This window comes from Heterodontus francisci, chromosome 16 (genome assembly GCF_036365525.1).
Source record: "Heterodontus francisci isolate sHetFra1 chromosome 16, sHetFra1.hap1, whole genome shotgun sequence".
In the NCBI taxonomy this organism is placed as follows: domain Eukaryota; kingdom Metazoa; phylum Chordata; class Chondrichthyes; order Heterodontiformes; family Heterodontidae; genus Heterodontus; species Heterodontus francisci.
Genome location: NC_090386.1, coordinates 88923759 through 88944757, shown reverse-complemented (window position 1 = coordinate 88944757; position 20999 = coordinate 88923759). Strand labels below are relative to the sequence as shown.

General features: G+C 42.8%; 1 protein-coding gene across 1 annotated transcript in view; it reads left to right on the top strand.

The window, feature by feature from the left end:
• Positions 1-6788: 6788 nt before the first annotated feature.
• LOC137378345 (E3 ubiquitin-protein ligase Itchy-like) overlaps positions 6789-20999 on the top strand; it is a 123493-nt gene continuing 109282 nt past the window's right edge. The window contains exon 1 of the mRNA XM_068048607.1: positions 6789-6945. The gene's annotated coding sequence lies outside the window, so the exon portion shown is untranslated. The remainder of the gene's footprint in view (positions 6946-20999) is intronic.

Below are 20999 nucleotides of genomic sequence, written 5' to 3'. Positions count from 1 at the left end.
ACATGCTTGTCTCCCTTCGCCAGCTACAGGAGAAATGCCACAAACAACAGATGCCCTTCTACATTGCTTTCATAGATCTCACCAAAGCCTTTGACCTCATCAGCAGACGTGGTCTCTTCAGACTACTAGCAAAGATCGGATGTCACCAAAGCTACTAAGTATCATCACCTCATTCCATGACAATATGAAAGGCACAATTCAGCATAGAATTCAGCCTCATCAGACCCCTTTCCTATCCTGAGTGGTGTGAAACAGGGCTGTGTTCTCGTACCTACACTGTTTGGGATCTTCTTCTCCCTGCTGCTCTCACATGCGTTCAAGTCTTCAGAAGAAGAAATTTTCCTCCACACAAGATCAGATGGCAGGTTGTTCAACCTTGCCCATCTTAGAGCGAAGACCAAAGTATGGAAAGTCCTCATCAGGGAACTCCTCTTTGCTGACGATGCTGCATTAACATCCCACACTGAAGAGTGTCCGCAGAGACTCATCGACAGGATTGTGGCTGCCTGCAATGAATTTGGCCTAACCATCAGACTCAAGAAAATGAACATCATGGGACAGGAGTCAGAAATGCTCCATCCATCAATATCGGCAACCACACTCTGGAAGTGGTTCAGGAATTCACCTACCTAGGCTCAACTATCACCAGTAACCTGTCTCTCGATGCAGAAATCGACAAGAGCATGGGTAAGGCTTCCACTGCTATGTCCAGACTGGCCAAGAGAGTGTGGGAAAATGGCGCACTGACACGAAACACAAAAGTCCGAGTATATCAAGCCTGTGTCCTCAGTACCTTGCTCTACGGCAGCGAGGCCTGGACAATGTATGTCAGCCAAGAGCGACATCTCAATTCATTCCATCATCGCTGCCTCGGGAGAATCCTTGGCATCAGGTGGCAGGACCGTATCTCCAATGTAAAAGTCCTCGAGGCGGCCAACATCCACAGCATATACACCCTACTGAGTCAGCGGCGCCTGAGATGGCTTGGCCATGTGAGCTGCATGGAAGATGGCAGGATCCCCAATGACACATTGTACAGCGAACTCGTCACTGGTATCAGACCCACCGGCCGTCCATGTCTCCGCTTTAAAGACGTCTGCAAACGTGACATGACGTCCTGTGACATTGACCACAAGTCGTGTGAGTCAGTTGTCAGTGAACGCCAGAGCTGGCGGACAGCCATAAAGGTGGGGCTGAAGTGTGGTGAGTCGAAGGGACGTAGCTGTTTGCAGGAATAAAGACAGAAGCGCAAGGAGAGAGCCAACTGTGTAACAGCCCCAACAACCAATTTTATCTGCAGCGCCTGTAGAAGAGTCTGTCACTCTAGAATTGGCTTTTATAACCACTCCAGGCGCTGCTTCACAAACCACTGACCACCTCCAGGCGCTTACCCATTGTCTCTCGAGACAAGGAGGCCAAAGAAGAAGAAGATGATCATAATTTAGTCAGTTTTGACATAATTATGGAAAAGGACAGAGATAGAACAGGAGTAAGAGTTCTCAATTGGGGCAAGGCTAATTTTACTAAACTGAGGAGTGATTTAGTGAAAATAGACTGGAAGCAGCTACTTGAAGGTAAATCAGTATCAGAACAGTGGGAGGCATTCAAAGGGGAGATTCAGAGTAAACATGTTCCCAGAAAGAAAAAGGGTAAGACGGCCAAATCTAGTGTCCCATGGATGGCAAGGAGCCTACAGGGTAAGATAAGGTGGAAAAGGAAAGCTTATGTCCGACACCGAGAACTTAATACAACAGAAAGCCAAGAGGAGTATAGAAAGTGGAGGGGTGAAATCATAAAGGAAATTAGGAAGGCAAAGAGACGGCATGAAAGAATATTGGCAAGTAAAATTAAGGTGAACCCAAAAATGTTTTATCAATACATTAAGAGTAAGAGGATAACTAAGGAGAGAGTAGGGCCCATAAAAGACCAAAAAGGTAACTGATGTGTCGGGGCCATCGACGTTGGTATGGTTCTTAATGAACACTTTGTATCTGTCTTCACAAAAGAGGGGGACGATGCAGATATTGTAGTTAAGGAGGAAGAGTGTGAATATTAGATGTGATAAACATCGGGAGAGAGGAAGTATTAATGGGATTAGCAACCTTGAAAGTTGATAAATCACCAGGGCCAGATTAAATGTATCCTAGGCTGTTTAAAGAAGTGAGAGAGGAAATAGCAGAGGGTCTGACCATCATTTTCCAGTCCTCAGTGAGTGCTGGAGGATTGGAGAACTGCTAACATTGTACCTCTGTTTAAAAGGGGAGTGAAGGATAGACCGAATAATTACAGGCCAGTCAATCTAAATTCAGTAGTGGGCAAATTATTGGAATCTATTCTGAGAGACAGGATAAACTGTCACTTATAAAGGCACAAATTAATCAAGGATAGTGAGCATTGATTTGTTAAGGGAAAATCTTGTTTGACCAACTTGATCGAATTTTTTGAAGAAGTAACAAGGACAATAGATGAGGGTAGGCCTGTTGATGTGGTCTACATGGATTTTAGCAAGGCTTTTGACAAGGTCCCACATGGCAGAATGGTTAAAAAAAATAAAATCCCATGGGATCCAGGGAAATGCAGCAAGATGGCTGCAACATTGGCTCAGTGGCAGGAAACAAAGGGTAATTGTTGACGGGTGTTTTAGCGACTGGAGGGCTGTTTCCAGTGGCGTTCCACAGGGCTCAGTACTGGGTCCCCTGCTTTTTGTGGTATATATTAACGATTTGGGCGTAAATGTAGGGGGCATGATCAAGAAGTTTGCAGACGACACAAAGATTGGCTGTGTGGTTGATAGCGAGGAGGATAACTGTAGGCTGCAGGAAGATATTGATGGTCTGGTCAGATGGGCAGAATTTATGGAATTTAACTTGGAGAAGTGTGAGGTGATGCATTTGGGGAGGTCAAACAAGGCAAAGGAATTCATGATTAATGGGAATATACGAAGAAGTGTAGAGTAAGTGAGGGACCTTGGAGTGAATGTCCACAGATCTCTGAAGGTAGCAGGACAAGTCGATAAGGTGGTTAAGAAGGCATATGGAATCCTTTCCTTTATTAACCGAGGTATAGAATATAAGAGCAGGGAGGTTATGCTGGAACTGTATAACTCATTGGTTAGGCCACAACTTGAGTACTGTGTGCAGTTCTGGTCACCTCATTACAGAAAGGATGTGATTGCACTAGAAAAGGTAGACAGACATTTACGAGGATGTTGCCAAGACTGGGAAAATGCAGCTATGAGGAAAGATTGGATAGGCTTGGAACAAATAAGGCTGAGGGGAGATCTGATTGAAATGTACAAAATTTTGAGGGGCCTGGATAGAGTGGAGGTGAAGGCTCTACTCACCTTAGCAGAGAGGTCAGTGACTAATGCCATAGATTTAAAGTGATTGGTAGAAAAATTAGAGGGGAGATGAAGAAAATCTTTTTCACCTAGAGGGTGGGGGGGGGGGGTCTGGAACTCACTGCCTGAAAGGGTAGTTGAGGCAGAGACCCTTAACTCATTCAAAAGGAGTCTGAATATGCACCTCAAGTGCCGTAATCTGCAGGGCTACGGACCAAATGTTGGAAGGTGGGATTAGAATGGGTTAATCGTTTTCGGCCAGCACAGACACGATGGGCCAAGTGGCCTCTTTCTGTGCCTTAAACTTTCTATGATTCTTGTTTTGCTATGGTCAGACTTATGGACTCTGAGAATTGTAAAAGGCAAACAACTATTGACTTTTGAGCTGGATAAGTTCAACAGGCATTCCTTGGACTGGAGGCTGAAAGGGACCAGCAAACAGAGCTGCACAGCCTAAAGAGAGAGAGAGAGAAACAACTGCTCTCACTCAGATCACCGATACAGCAAAATGGCTGCTCAGATTTGAACCTGATTCGAAAGTTGAGGTTTGCAGAGGAGAAAAGATCAACAGGGTCGCCAGAGCTTGTCTTATTAATAGAAGACCAGTCAAATATGCTCGGGAAAAGTGAGCGAAGCGGTGAATGGTTTTGAAAAGGACACTGGTGGATCCAATCTTTTGCAACTGGGAGGAGTTTGGAACTTTTAACTGCAAGGAAACCTTTTCGTGTGTAACATATAAATACAGTGTGGGTTTGTGAAGTGTATTAATGGGAGATATCTGTAATTTGGTGTGTTAGCTACCTACTAAATACTGTTTCGTTAATGTGCTTTTTTTTAGTAATAGTGAAAGTCTTAAAATGTGAAATCTGTGTCACGGCGCAGTGGTTAGCACTGCAGCCTCACAGCTCCAGCGACCCGGGTTTGATTCTGGGTCCTGCCTGTGTGGAGTTTGCAAGTTCTCCCTGTGACCGCGTGGGTTTTCGCCGGGCGCTCCGGTTTTCTCCCACAGCCAAAGACTTGCAGGTTGATAGGTAAATTGGCCATTATAAATTGTCCCTAGGGCAATTTACCTATCAACCTCCAAGTCTTTGGCTGTGGGAGGAAACTGGAGCACCCAGCAGAAACCCATGTGGTCACACAGAAAACTTGCAAACACCGCACAGGCAGTACCCAGAACCGAACCCGGGTCGCTGGAGCAGTGAGGCTGCGGTGTTGACCACTATGCTGCCCTTATGCAAGCACTTCAATTAGTCTTCTCATTTAAAGTTTCCTCATAAAAATGTACGTTCATTGTTGTTTTAATAGTAAGATAAATTTTTAATGCCTTTATCTTTCTAAAATTCTCTCACCAGCCCCCTGTGTAGGACAAAAATTGTAATGTGGCCCCCACGCAAAACTTTTGCCACTGGTATAGATTTAGAACAGATGTAGTCGCTCAAAACGGAATATCCAGGAGGCACTGTGCCCATCAGCAGCAGCAAAATTGTACACCACAATATGTCACCTTATGGCCTGGCAGAGGCCCAGGCTAGTGCTCTGGGGACATGGGTTTGAGTCCCACCACAGCAGATTTGAATTAAATTAATAAATCTGGAATTTAAAAAAAAGCTAGTCTAATGGTGACCATGAAACCATTGTCAATTGTTGTAAAGACCCATTTGGTTCACTAGTGTCCTTTAGAAAAGGAAATCTGCTGTCCTTACCTGGTCTGGCCTACATGTGACTCCAGATCCACAGCAATGTGGTTGACTCTTAAATGCCCTCTGAAATGGCTGAGCAAGCCGCTCAGTTCAAGGGCAATAAATGCTGGCTTTGCCAATGGCGCCCACATCCCATGAACGAATAATTAAAAAAAAAAATCATTCTACTATTATCAAGCAAGGGGACCAATCCTGATTCAATAAGCTGAAGACTAAAATCAAACTCTACCAGGCCATTGTCCTAACCATCCTGCTGGATGGGACAGAATCCTGGGTCTGCTATAGGCACCACATCAAAACTCTGGAACGCTTCCACCAAAAACACCTTAGGTCCATCTTGAGAATTTGATGGCAGCACAAAATTACAAACAACGAGGTCTTCCATCATGCTGGGCTGAACAGTATGGAGTCCACCCTCCAGAAAATTCAACTAAGGGCAAACGACAGCAAGGTGCTCAGTTCAAATGATATAAGAACACCCCAAAAATAGAGCCTTACAAACCTCTGCATTGCAGACACCTCTCTTGGGAAAAACACTGCACTGATTGACCCATATGGAGGCAAGCGCTGACATCTGGTTCAGCATGTTTTGAGCACCATCTGTGACAAACTTGTAACTTCTAACATGCCCATAGAAGGCCAGAGGTGGCGCATCTCCAGAAGTTTCCCCAAGCACTGACAACAATATGAACAATATAATATATAGGAACTGCCAGTTCTTGCATGTCCATGCCGATCCAACATCGGACTCTTCAGTCATGAGAGGACCCACAGAAGACAACAAAATCATTTACAGCTTGGACATACTTGAAGAGCGAATGGTCTACCACAATAGAAGAGCATGCCAACAGTACCAGGCATACTATAAAATGATGTGCCAACCTGGTGAAGCTACAACACAATACTACATGCATGCTAATCAGTGGAATCAGCATGCTATAGACAGAGCTAAACAATTCCACCATCAACAGATCAGGTCAAAGTTCTGCAGTCCTGCTACATCCAATCAGGAATGGTAGTGGACAAGTAACAACAAAAGGAGGTGGCAACACAAATATTTCCACCCTCAGTGATGACGTGGCGTAGCAGGTGAATGCTATGAAGACAGACTGGATAGGCTGGGGTTGTTTTCCTTGGAGCAGAGGAGGCTGAGAGGGGACCTGATTGAGGTATACAAAATTATGAGGGGCATTAATAGGAAGAAACTTTTTTCCCTTAGCAGAAGGGTCAATAACTAGGGGGCATAGAGTTAAGGTAAGAGGCAGGACTTTAGAGGGAAGTTGAGGAGAATTTTTTCCACCCAGAGGGTGGTTGGAATCTGGAACACAGTACCTGAAGAGGTGGTAGAGACAGGAACGCTCAAGACAATCAAGAAGTATTTAGATGAATATTTGAAATGCCACAACACACAAGGCTACGGGCCAAGTGCTGGGAAATGGGATTAGTTAGGACGGATGCTTGATGGTCGGCGCAGGCGCGTTGGGCCGAAGAGCCGTTTATATGTTGTAAAGCTCTATGACTCTAGAACTGATCATCCTAACTTACTAACTGAGAGAGGTGTAAGGGACTTGGTCGCAGGTGCCCACATACGTGAGGTTACCGGCGACACGCCACCTTTCGCTACACCACCGCTTTGATTGACGTGCGCGCGAACCAATCAGCGTGCCGTTGAGGGACAGTCAGTTTCCATGGCGTTGGGCGGGCCAATAGCGCGGGGCCAGGGCGGGTCTCGGGGGGAAGGAAGGGGAGCGTGTCACGTGAACAGACGCTGCAAGATGGCGGCGGCGGTGGAGGAGGAAAGTGCTCGGTTGTGGCTGTGATTGTGAGCGGCCTGTGTCATCGAGCCACCCTCACCTCAAAACTCAGCGGGGCTCGCGCTTTACACCGTCAGTAAGAAATCTTCAGGTATTTATTTATTATTTATGACAGGATAAACTCAATGTTTATTTGTTTGTTTGTGTGGGGGGCGATTGGATCTTGCTCCCAGGGGCTCGTTGTCTAATGGCGGGGAGAGCAGCTCCCCCCGCCCCCCCCCCCCCCACCCCGCTGCCCGTGGCTGCTCCGGTTACCCGGTCCCCGTCTGTTGAGAAAGTTTCCTGTGTATTTAGAGGTTTAAATCGCCAGCTAACTGGTGATGAGCTATACCGGTGGTCTATTTAATTCTCTTGTAGATGCCCATAAACAAATGTGGGAAAGTTTTAGGCCAGGCGCGTAAAACTTTTTAAGACCCTTCATTTGGAGGGATGGACTCTTAACGCCCTGTCTCGTGTTGGTACCAAGTTTAAAGGTCGGTTTGTAAGGACTTGGATCCACATCACAAGTCCCAGACTGCCCCCCCATGAGACTTTTTATTACGACAGTTTTAAGCCGATAGTTGCATCGAGTCCTCCCCAGTTTTATTGGATAGGTTAAGGTTCAAACCTCAATGCTGGAGGGGCTTTGAACAATCTGATGTATTATTCAGTGGCCTTTTTGAGACTTGTGGGAACGCTGATCTTGGATGGTGAAAGGTATCAGAAAAACCTTTTGGTACTAATCCAAGTGCTTTACCATGTACAGTACAGTAATTAATGTCAGTTTTTTAAATCAGATTATGCTCCTGTAAAGTATTGGAATTTTTATCATTATAAAGGCAATAAATAAAATACAAGTTGTAGTGGCAAACTGATGCTTTCATACAAAATTTATTAACTTTCAATGTATATTTACATTTTGCTGTAAACAGAATTGCCATAGAAATGTGCTGACCTGGCACAGAATGAACCTACGTCGTACAAGGTTACTATTTCTGCTTTAGACTAGCAACTGGAGCTCAACATGTATTTACATGTTAGCCTTACTGATGTAATTTAGTTTTGCTTTACAGTAGGAAAGAGATAACCTGCATTTATGTAACACCTGTTGTGGTGTCCCAAAATACGTCATAGCCAATGAATAGCTTTTGAAATGTAGTCACTGGTTTTTAGACAAATATGCACTCAATTTACAAGGTTCCACGAATAGCAAATGAGATAAATAAGGTGGTTTGTTTTTGTGGTGCCATTTTGAGGGATAACTGTTGGCTAAGACACAGAGCTCACCTACTGTTTTCCAGTAGTGCCTTGGGATCTTTTGTATCCACCTGATCATGTAAACAGGACTACCAATTTAGCATCTCGTCCAAAAGACAAAATGCTTAATTCTATTGATACTGTTTTCCCAAACTGTCTTGATTCATTATCTTTTATTTTTATTCTGGCTTCATTGGTTCTTGAATTTGTAGTTACTGTCTCATGTAAGACTATATTTTTTAATTTAGCTGTTGAGTTGTTAAACTCTCAACATTTGACCCTTCATATCGGAGTAGAAACCATGAATCCACACCTTCCATCCGATTGCTGTGGAACATACTTTTTAACAGTGCATCCAAGTAGACATAATGCTTTTATATTTAGAAAGTATCTTTACATTAATGTGCAGTATCAACAAAGAACAAGTATCTTGTTCTTTTAAGACCGCAACAAATATGAACTCGATGAACCGAGTCCTTCTGTGCTGTAAATGACTGACTAAATACGTGCCACACTGCTGATGTCCATTGTTTAAGGATAATTATAATTTTTTTGGTTGTTAAATCAATTAAATCGGTATATTTATATTCTGTGTGAAACTAAGTAAGTGTGTGTGAATGTGCAAAGTCGTTTTGAATTTTTTTCTACAATCTAAAACTACAGAGCTCCAACTAATACCCATGCAATGATAGTTTAGTTTGATAGTCTCCTTTGCCTAGTGACATGAGGTGACCCATTTTTTCTACTGTTGTCTGTCCAGGGCAAGGTATTTGACTGATCAGAGTGTTACCTGACTTGCATCCAGCTGATTGTGGTTTTTCCCAGTTGATGTTTTTATTTGCAGCACTGTAACAGACTTGTTTGCCTCTGGATTTTATCTGTAACGATAAGGCACTTTTACAGTAACAGGTTGTTGACCTGACTCAGTAGCCTGTCAGGAGGACCAGGGCACTGCCTTACGACCGGCTTCCACTTATCACCTTGTATGGCTTTGGTGGCCCTACTCTTGAGTTACACTCCCGCCAGCAAAGCTATTGGGGTCATAGAACGCAAGTCTTCCCACCATGCTAAAGTGCAGTCCCAAGGGAAAGAGTTATAGATTCTCATCCAAGCTTTTCTTTTGTTTGGGCTACATAACATTGCGAGCAATGTTAAAGATGATTTGGCCAGTTCCTCTCAACAAGTGTATTGGACTTTAAAGTATGTTGGCTTAACTTTAACCACAAAACTGACATATTGAGGAATTCAGATTGCCACACACTCTTATGAGCAAAGCTCAAACAGTTGTACGTTATCTGATTGAGATATGTAACTACCTTGAGAATATATTCGTATGTTTTCTAATAGCTACAGTATGTGGAATAACAGCGTTTCAATAAAATCACAAAGTACAAATGCAAAACTTGAGAGAGGTAGGAATATTAATTTCAAAATGGATTACATTCTTTGAACTTTATTCTATGTGTATTCTTTTCTTCTTTGGCCTCCTTGTCTCGGGAGACAATGAGTAAGCGCTTGGAGGTGGTCAGTGGTTTGTGGAGCAGCGCCTGGAGTGGCTATAAAGGCCAATACTAGAGTGACAGGCTCTTCCACAGGTGCTGCAGAAAAAATTGGTTGTTGGGGCTGTTACACAGTTGGCTCTCCCCTTGCGCTTCTGTCTTTTTTCCTGCCAACTGCTAAGTCTCTTCGATTCGCCACACTTCAGCCCTGCCTTTATGGCCGCCCGCCAGCTCTGGCGATCGCTGGCAACTGACTCCCACGACTTGTGATCAATGCCACAGGACTTCATGTCGCATTTGCAGATGTCTTTAAAACGGAGACATGGACGGCCGGTGGGTCTGCTACCAGTGGCGAGCTCGCTGTACAATGTGTCCTTGGGGATCCTGCCATCTTCCATGCGGCTCACATGGCCAAGCCATCTCAAGCGCCGCTGACTCAGTAGTGTGTATAAGCTGGGGATGTTGGCCGCCTCGAGGACTTCTGTGTTGGAGATACGGTCCTGCCACCTGATGCCAAGGATTCTCCGGAGGCAGTGAAGATGGAATGAATTGAGACGTCGCTCTTGGCTGACATACGTTGTCCAGGCCTCGCCGTAGAGCAAAGTACTGAGGACACAGGCTTATTGTGTATTATGCTTCAACTATCATGAGGTGCAGTTCTCTGGGGCATTTTTGTTTTGTTTTGCAGCTGTCTTGGGGCCAAAGAGAAGAATCAGCCTCTTATATGAACTACAGTTCTGTTATGGATGTGTGTTTGTGTATGTGATCTAGAATGTCATGATGCATTTCCTATATTATTAAAATACAGTCTTGTCATTCATAGAATCGCGGAAATTTACAGCACGGAAGGAAGTTTTTTGACCCATAGTATCCGCATCAGTCGACAAGTAGCCATTCTGCTAATCCCACTTTCTGGTTCTTGGTCCATAGCCTTATAGGTTACTGCACTTCAAGTACATATCCAAGTACTTTTTAAATGCGAGGATTTCTGTCTCTACCACCCTTCCAGGCAGTGAGTTCCAGATCCTCACCACCCTCTGGGTAAAATAATTTTCCCTCAAAACCTTTCTAAACATCCTACGTCTTAGCCTAAATTAATGCCCCCGGTTATGGACTCCTCAACCAAGGGGAATAGGTCCTTCCTATCCACTCTTCAGACCCCCTCATCATTTTATACACTTCAATTAGGTCTCTCCTCAGCCTTCTCTGTTCCAAAGAAAGCAGCCTTAGCCTATCCAATCTTTTTTCATAATTAAATTCTCCAGTTCAGGCAACGTCCTTGTAAGTTTCCTCTGTACCCTCTCCCGTGCAATCACATCTTTCCTATAGTGCAGTGACCAGAACTGCATGCAGTACTGCAGCTGTGGCCTAACTAGTGTTTTCTACAGTTCCAGCATAACCTCCATGCTCTTATCTTTATAAACCGAGGCATAAAACATAAGTATACTGTATGCCTTCTTGACCACCTTATCAACCTGCCCAGCTGCCCTCAGGGATTTGTGGACATGCATTCCAGGTCCCTCTGTTCCTCTGTTCCTCTGTGCTTCTCAGTATTCTACTAATTCTTGTGTATTCTGTTGCCTTGTTGGCCTTCCCCAAATGCATTATCTCACTTCTCCAAATTAAACTCCATTTGCCAATGTGCTGCCCACCTGACAGATCCATTGATATCTTGAAGTCTAGTGTTTTCTTTTTCATTATCAGCCATGCAGCCAATTTTTGTATCGTCTGCAAACTTCTTAATCATACCAAGTTCAAATCATTAATATATACCATAAAAAGCAAAGGATCTACTAATGAGCCCTGTCTATCCTTTCCAGTCACAATAACACCTATCGACTATTACCCGTTGCTTTCTGTCTCTCAGCCAGTTTTGGATCTAAGTTGCCATTTTGCCTTGGATCCCAAGGCTTTTACTTTTGCGACCAGTTTGCCTTGCTAAAATGGTTCTGATGAATCTACATTATGCTGTCTGGCTTTAAATGTGCTTTCTTTAATGGCGTTCCTAAAACTGCATACAATACTCTATTTGTGACCTAACCAATGCTGTTTATAAATTCATCATGACTTCTTTACTCTTGTGCACTCGTTATAAAATACCAATTCTAAGGGTCATATTTATGACTTTATCTGTTAACTTGCACTTCCAGAGAATTGTGTCTTTGTCAGTGCCATTTAATGCCTCTGGTTCCTTCAAATTGGAGTTCAGTTTATTTTGCAGTCATGACCTGTAGGAAAGGTTTGTGATTGTTCCTAAATCATCTTCTGGCTGCCTAATGACTCTGGATTTATCCTGTGAATAGCTGTGCATGCAGACCAAGAAGGTCATTGGTATTCAGTCTGTGTAGGGTGATGGTAGATGTTATGGTCTTCCGTGCCCCGAAAATTAGCTAAGATCATGTTCAGGGTTCTCTGCTGCATGTGCTTGCATGGATGTGTGTGAAGGACAGCTCAGCTGTGATGCTGCCCACTGATTTCAGAGGCCTACACATGTGCCTGTGGGACCATATGCAAGCTTTGAGTGAACTCCTTTTAGAAGAAGGGCTGATGAGAGAAAGCATTAAAATTGTTTCTTTACAGAACTGATTGAGCTTCAGGAACTCTTCACGTGCATATGTGAAGGAATGATGAATGGAGCTAATTTGTGGACTGCACCAGAATTATATTTTAATGTAATTAATGTATATTGAATGCAGATTGTCATCAACCAGCATTACTAAAGTTTTGGAACTATCGATTAAGAGCTGAACCACCTCACTTTATCCCATTTTCTATTGGAAACTTCATTTCTGACTGGAGTTAAATAAAATTGCCCCCAAAGCCTGGGAGTTTTTTTCATAGTAAAGTGCTTTAAATGTAGTCATAAAAGTTAGAAAACATTTGTCATAAGACCACGAATAGGCCATTGAGACCCTCAAGCCTGTTCCGCCATTGTGCGATCATGTCTGATCTGCAACCTAACTCCTGTACCCAGCTTTGCCCCATATCCCTTAATGCTATTGGTTAACAAAAACCTATTGATCTCGGATTTTAAAATTAGCAATTAACCTAGTATCAATTGCCATTTGCAGAAGAGAGTTCCAAACTTGTAACAGCCTTTGTAGAAGTTTCTCCTAATTTTACTCCCGAAAGATCTGGCTCTGATTTTAAGATTATGCCCCCTACCCTATAGACTCCCCAATTTTATTGGAAATAGTTTCTCTTTACCTACTCCTATTGTGTTAATATCTTAAATTTTGTTCAAATCACTCCATAACCGTCTAAATTCCCGTTTGTGCAGTCACTCTTGATTTAACCTTTGGAGTCTTAAGTGTCATTGTTAAATCTATGTTGCACTCTCTCCAAGGTCAGTATATCCTTCCTAAGGTGTGGTGCCCAGAACTGCTTACAGTATTTCAGGTGAAGACTCACCAGGGCTTTGTGCATCAGTAGCATGATTTCTATCCCCTTGTATTGTATTCCTCTAGATATGAAGGGCAGCATTCCACCAGCCTTTTTGATTATTTTCTGTACTTGTTCATGACATTTTAATGATCTGTGTACCTGGACCATCACTGTTTCTAGCTTTTCACCATTTAGAATATACTCTGTCTATCCTTTTTTAGGTCCAATTTAATTTTTCTACATTGAAATCCGTTTTGCCCTTTCACTTAATGTATCAATATCTCTTTGCAGATGGAAGTGCACAGTTACAATGCTTACAGTGCCATCTATCTTTGTGTTGTTGGAAAACTTGGATATGTAACTTTCTATCCCATCATCTGAGTCATTAATGAATGCCGTCAATAGTCGAGGCCCCAAAACCGATCTTTGTGGGACACCACTAGCTACATCCTGCCAGTTAGAGTGCCTGTCCATTATGCCTACTCTCTGTCTCCATGCTGCTCAGCCAATTTCCTAACCAGGTCAATAACTTGTCTTCAATTCCGTGAGCTTCAAATTTAGCTGATGGTCTCTCAGGAGGGATTTTAGCAAATGCCTTCCGGAAGTCCACATAAATAACATCCATAGACCTTGTCCTATCCACTATTTTAGTTGCTTCAAAAGTTCAAGCAGGTTTGTATGGCATGATCTGCCCTCTACAACTCCATGCTGTCTTTCTCTGATCAGCTGAAAATTTTCAAGGTGTTCAACAACCCTATCCTTAAATATACATTCTAGTAATTTCCTGACAATCAAGGTTAGGCTAACTGGTCTATAATTCCTTGGTTTTCCTCTGTCACCTTTCTCAAACAGTGGAGTGACATGCACAATTTTCCAGTCTAAAAGTACAGTTTGTAAATCAAGAAAACTTTGGAAGGTTATAGTTCAGGCACCTGTAATGTTCTCACCTACTTCCTTTAAAACCCTGGAAAACATCTCGTCCTGGGGATATGTCACTCTTTAGTTCCATTATTTTCTTCATTACTGTTATTTTGCTTACATTAATTTTGAATTATTTTAATTTTATCAAATTAAAAGTTGGATAATTTTGTGTAAGGATTGGCAGAAATAGGTCATTTGCAGTTCTCCTCGTGTCATGGCCAGCATTTGTTTTCACCAAAACAGATTAACTGGTCATTCATCTCATTGCTGCTTGTAGGACTTTGCTGCTTTCTAATTTGGCTGCCAAGTTTGACTACTAATGGACAGTGACTGCACTTCAGTTGTGAAGGGCTTTGGAACATCCTGAGAATGTGACAAGTGTCCTATAAATGAGATTTTTTCTTGCATTACAAGCTTCCAAAATAGATTTTATCTAGGTGTGATATTTAATTTTAAATGCAGTAATGTACTTGAAGAACCCTCTAAACTTTTGTTTGGATTATTGTGAGAAAAGATATTTTTCTCCCCCTCCCGCCACTCGCGCACATGCGTACACACTCTTGACTGCCTGAGGTAATTAATCCTTGTTTACACAATTTTTTATTTATGTTCACATTTACAATTATAGAAGTTGGGGGCAGGGGGAAGGCAGAGAAATGTGAATGGTTACAGCACAAAAAGTGGCCATTTGGCCTGTTGTGTCCATGCTGGCTTTCTGAATGAGCTGCTCAGCCAGTCCTACTCCCCTGCCATTTCCCCATAGCCCTGCAAAATTTCTCCACATATTTATCCGATTCCCTTTTGAAAGCCATGATTGAATCTTCCTCCACCACACTCTCAGGCAGTGCATTCCAGAGCCTAACCACTCCCTGTGTACAAACGTTTTTCCTGGTGTTGCCTCTGGTTCTTGACCTTTCCCCTAATGGGAGCAGTTTCTCCCTATGTATACTGTCCAGATCCCTCATGACTTTGAACACCTGTATCAAATCTCCTCTCAACCTTCTCTACAGAAGCCCCAGCTTCTCCAATCTATCGCCATAACTGAAGTCTATAGTTGGCTATTGCAGGTAAGCGGAATCTCTCACTACTGTACCAGACTGCTGTGATGAAGAGCAGTCTGTCCAGACTTCCAGGGTTACATTCAACTGACATACTACCATTATTTAATGCACATGGGTGAAAATAAATACTTGCTTCATATGCATGTCATTCAACGTGTGATCCTGTAACACCACAGATGCAACATGTGGAAAAATTTAGTGTGACTGGAATAAGATTGCAGCTGAAATTGTTTAACATTATTTAATGTAACTTATTGAAGAGTTGATTGTGGACTTTGGGTGGAGAATTGCATAAGTAGCTGTGCTGCAAAATAATTTCACTTTCAGAGTCAGCTTTCTCTATTGGGGTGTTGGGCTGCTGTTTTCCATTTTCCTTTCTGGGATATCACTTGTCGCTTCATCTGTGTATTTAAAATGTCGAGTCTTTAACCTTTTATTAAATATTTAAATAATTTTCCATGTACATTATCTCCTATTTGCAGTCTACATGATCTTGACCTCTGTTGTTGAGAGAGTGGGCAGATTGTGCCAGAGTAGCTGGCTCCAGGAAGCACTCAGGCCACTGATTGTGACTTGACTTTCCTCTCTGATTTTTCATTCTCCCTGCAGGGAAATGCTGTAGCCATTCAGCACCACTGCACTGCACCCTTGGATAAATACTATACCGTAGATAAATGTGGGTCCTTGATCTGTTTCTGGTTGTACAAGGTTACAAAACAAAAACTCAATTTAGAGATGTGTTGCCATTAGACTTGTTTAATGCAAAACTCTTTAGAATACTTCAGAATGTGGTTATCTTGGTAAAATTGCTCTTTGCATTTTTATTTCAAAGATGATATTGACTTTTGCATGTACTTAGCACATGTGGGAACATTACCTCTGTGTTATAGGTTGTGGGGCTGTCATGGCAATTTTTTTGGAATGCACAAGATTTCTTCACAGTTGAGCTATTGAAAATGTTTGCAGAAAATGTGCTTACATTGCGGACTTCAACTCCATATATGGAGGAAAAATGTTCTGCGTAAAATTGTATCTTGTAACTGTTGTGTGGGCTGTAGAGTCGAGCTGAGGTATATGAACTATTCTTGGACTATCTGAGGAAAGGTGAATGTGACATCTGCAATCTGTAGCTTTTGACTATCTTGCAACGATTACCAGATAAAACGTCGCTGTAAATCTGTTGTAAGAGCAGTAATTTTGGAAAGCAGGATCTAAAATAATAGGTGCTTGAAAGTAAAAACTTCATAAGTTGTCCTGGCCAATATTTATTCCTCAACCAACATTGTAAAACCGATTATTTGCTCATCACATTGCTGTTTGTAGGACATTGCTGTGTGCAAATTGGCTGCTGCGTTTCATAGATTGCAGTAGTAGCTACACTATAAAGAAGTACGTCGTTGGCTCTAAAATGCTTTGGGGTCTCCTGAGGTTGTTAAAGGTGCTATATAAATGTAACTAATTTTGAAGTTATCCTCCGATTTATAAAATCAGTTGTTGTCTTAGTTCAAGAGCTTGCTTTCCTCAATTTTCTTCCAAAGGCAATGATTTATCTTGGAGCATGACTCTGTTTTACTTCTACTTTTATGTGTAGCTTCAAGGGAGCTTTTAAAAAAAAAAGATATTAAGTGTATTAAAAGACCTGTTTTCAGCTACCAACACTCTAAGCCTTGCAATTCTCCCACTAAACCTCTCCACCTCTCTATGAAGGCTCCTTAAAAGTTGCCTCTTTGACCAGGAATTTGCCCTAATATCTCCTTGGGTGGCTGGGTGTCAAATTTTGCTTTATTACGCTCCTGTGAAGTGTCTTGAGATGTTTTATTATGTTAAAGGTGCTATATAAATACAAGTTGTTGCTGTTGTAATGGGAGTATTTTGGCAATGTTCCTTAGTTTATGACTCACTTACTAAGAATCTGGGTTGCAAAAAAAATTGTTGACGTCAGAACATTACAAACTTCTGCTTGGCAAAAAGCTTGGAGCTTAATTACCTGTAGTGTGGCAGTTATGGAAATAGAAACTGCTTGATAATTCACTTTGACTCACACCAGAGCTAAAGGTTTATTGTTGGAATTCACATCCAGTTCTTTACATCTGCCGAAAGAAATGCTGCAAGTGACTTACATGTTTTGTTTGTTACAGTTTCAGTTTATGCTGAAGGCTTTAAAGTTTTCTCAATTACAAATTGAATGAATAAAGGGTCCTGGAACTTTTCTGCAATAATTTGCATTTATGTAATGTCCCTCATGCAAACAGTGTTAGCACATCATGAGGAGGAGAAGAAAGCTCCAGAAATGAAATGTGCAGATTAAAGTGGGGTAGGGGGTGTGGTGGTAATTGAGTGTTAGTGTTTTTGAAGGAAGAATAGTAGTTCTGGGAGAGTTACAAGAGTGAAGGCATAGTTGCTAAAAGGAGCAGAGAGGGGGAACAAGTTGTAATATAAAGTCAGAGGAGCAGGGGATGTTGGTCTGGGAAAGATTGTTGGAGCAAGAGTTGATAGTGAAGACGTTGAAATTGATGCACTGGAGGGCTGTGGCATGCTACAACGATATAAGTGCCCGTGCAAGACATTCAGTGTGAAAGAGAACTTGGGCGGAAAGGTTCAGGATTAACTGATGTTTGTGAAGATTGTTGATGTCTGGATTAAGATTTTGGCAGCAAGAGATAGGTAGGAATGTCTTTCAACCTGAGCAGGGAGGCTGATGAGTTGTCACCGAGGCTCTTAGGTTGTAGTCGGACCAGAGAATTGCTCTGCCAAAAGAACGTTTGGCAATTCCCCAACTTAATCTTAAACAGTCATAAAAGATTGATGATGAAGTAAAATCGGTTATCATTGCTGACCCTGTGCTCTGGATGGTGTTGCTGGGAGGTAACACACAGATGATGAGGGGACCGAGGATGAGACATTTGGTTCACATGGCAGACCATGGTGTGGAGGTAGTGCAGGAGAGTGGAGTTGATGGCAACAGAGAGGTCAAGATGGGACAACATGCTGCAATTGCAACCGCAAGCTTTCGCACCCGATTGTGACCAGAGCAATCTCAGTACTTCAGCTGGATTGAAGAGAGCAAAAAGAGTGTTGGAAGAGCTGAGCGCAGAATTTTATATTGCTGACTCATTTGCCAAGAGAGCAGTGTGACAGAGCAGAGAGCCCACATGGGCCTTTTTAGGAGGGTGGCGAGTGATTTTGAAGGGATATGGATAGTGCAGGAGAATAGGTATAAATTGATGATGTGAGCTAGCGTAGGACCAGGAAGAGGAGGGTAGGGTTAAGGGATCATGTGGTGGAGTTCATCGCCAAAATGCTTTCGGTGAAGCTGGAGAAATTAGAAATTAAAGGTGAAATGGGGACTTGACTTGGGAGCAGAATTGATAAAGTAGGAGCAAACTTGGGCTGGTGTCAAGCTGTTACACGGAGTCAGAGGAGAGGAGGATGTGGATCTGGGAAAGATTGTGGAAGCAATTCGGAGCAGGTCGATGAGCAAGAGTTGAAAATTAAGGTCTTGGGCTGGTTTGTCACGTTTAATATCTATGGTGTGGATGGATGCTGGGAGAGGAAGACCTGAGGAGGTAGTTAGCTGTGGAGGAAAGGAATTTAGGATTGTTCTTCCTATGGGGAGGAAACAGCTGCAGAACCTGCCTGAAATAGATGGCCTGGATAATTGATGTCTGTGATAATGGCATGGTTAGCACCATTTTTCTGATATAGGCAGCTGTTTGGGATAAATGGGGACAGTGTATGTGTGGGGACTCTGCTACTCTGTTGATAACTGGTCAGAGATGCGATGCAAGATCCTACCATCACTGTTGCCTCCCCTTAAAAGCCTTGGTGCAATGAGATAGGCAGATTTAAGTGATAGCTGGATTCCTGGGGTTTTGGATCAAAAGTGTTAGGATTTCAATTGAACTTGTGATCTAGGCCAATATTTGTGGCAATGGTTAAGTGACTGTTGAGACTGGTTTAAAAGCCTTGTGAATGCTTCTAAGTTCAAATGTCATTGCACTGTACTCTTACAAATAAGTATAGTCTTTTACAAATTGCCTCTGACTAAAGGCCTGCTGGGTCTGCAAATGAAACCCTACAGAGTGGAGGTACAGTAAGGGGTGATGCACAGTCAAAGATAGAAGAGAAGCTGAGTCAGTCTGGAAGGCAGAGAGCAAATATAGACCTGTTAAGGCACATGCGAACAATGCAAGGCTGGATTGCATCTATTTTAACGCAAGGAGCCTTGCTAGTAAGGAAGATGAATTGAGGGCATTTTTAACACGGAAATATGATGTTGCTATCACAGAGACCTGGTTGAGGGAAGGGCAGGACTGGCAGCTCAATATTCCAGGGTATAGAATCTTCAGGCGTGATGGGGTGGGTGTGAAAGAGGAGATGGCATTGCACTGTTGTCAAGGAGTCAATCACTGCAGTAAGGAGGGATGATATCTTAGAAGGCTGCTCAAATGAGGCCATATGGGTAGAACATAAAAACAAAAAGGGGGCAATCACTTTATTGGGAGTGTACGACAGGCCTCCAAACAGTAAGGGAGAAATAGAGGAGCAGGTATGTAGGCAAATCTCAGAGGTGTAAAAATTATAGGGTAATAGGGGATTTCAACTTCCCCAATATCAACTGAGATAATAGTGCAAAAGGCTTAAAGGGGGCGGAATTCTTAAAGTGCATTTAGGAGAGCTTTTTTATTTATTTAGAGATACAGCACTGAAACAGGCCCTTCGGCCCACCGTGTCTGTGCCGACCATCAGCCACCCATTTATACTAATCCTACACTAATCCAATATTCGTACCACATCCCCACCTGTCCCTATATTCTCCTACCACCTACCTATACTAGGGGCAATTTATAATGGCCAATTTACCTATCAACCTATAAGTCTTTTGGTGGTGGGAGGAAACCGGAGCACCCGGCGAAAACCCACGCAGACACAGGGAGAACTGCAAACTCCATACGGGCAGTACCCAGAATTGAACCCGCGTCGCTGGAGCTGTGAGACTGCGGTGCTAACCACTGCGCCACTGTGACGCCCAGTAGAGCCAGCACGTAGAAAGTTCTACAAGGGAAGGGGTGATACTGGACCTAATCTTAAGGAATGAAGCGGGACAAGTGGTAGAAGTGTCAGTGGGGGAGCATTTCGTGGATAGTGACCGTAACTCTAAGATTTAAGGTAGTTATGGAAAAGGACAAAGATGGATCTGAAATAAAAGTTCTGAATTGGGGGAAGGCCAATTTTCAATGATAAAACAGGATCTGGCCAAAGTGAACTGGGAGCAGCTACTTGCAGTAAAGTCTATATCAGACCAGTAGGAGTCATTCAAAAAGGAAAAAGAGAGTTCAGGGCCAACATGTTCCCGTAAAGGTGAAGGGTAGGACCAGCAGTCTAGGGAACCCTAGATGTCAAGGGATATAGAGGATTGGATAAGGGGAGAAAAAAGGAGGCTTTTGGCAGATTCAGAGCGCTGAAAACAGCAGCGGCACTAGAGGAATATAGAAAGTGTAGGGGGGTACTTAAAAAAAAAAAGTAATTAGGAGAGCGAAGAGGGGACATGAAAAAACACTGGCAAGTAAAATAAAGGAAAATCCCAAGGCATTTTATAACTATATTAAGGGCAAGAGTAGGGCCCATTAAGCACCAAAGTGGCAATCTGTGTGTGGAGCCGGAGGGCATTGGTTGACGTTTTGAATGATTACTTTTCATCTGTGTTCAGTATGGAGAAGGACGATGTAGGTGTAGAGATCAGGGAGGGGGACTGTGATATACTTGAACAAATTAGCATTGAAAGGGAGGATGTATTAGCGGATTTAACGGGCTTAAAAGTGGATAAATCCCCAGGCCCAGATGAGGCTGTTATGTGAGGCAAAGGAGGAGATAGGGGCTCTGACACAAATTTTCAGATCCTCTCTGGCCACAGGAGAGGTACCAGAGGACTGGAGAACAGTGACTGTGGTACCAATGTTCAAGAAGGGTAGCAAGGATAAACCAGGTAATTTACAGGCCAATGAGTCTGACATCAGTGTTAGGGAAACTATTGGAAAAAATTC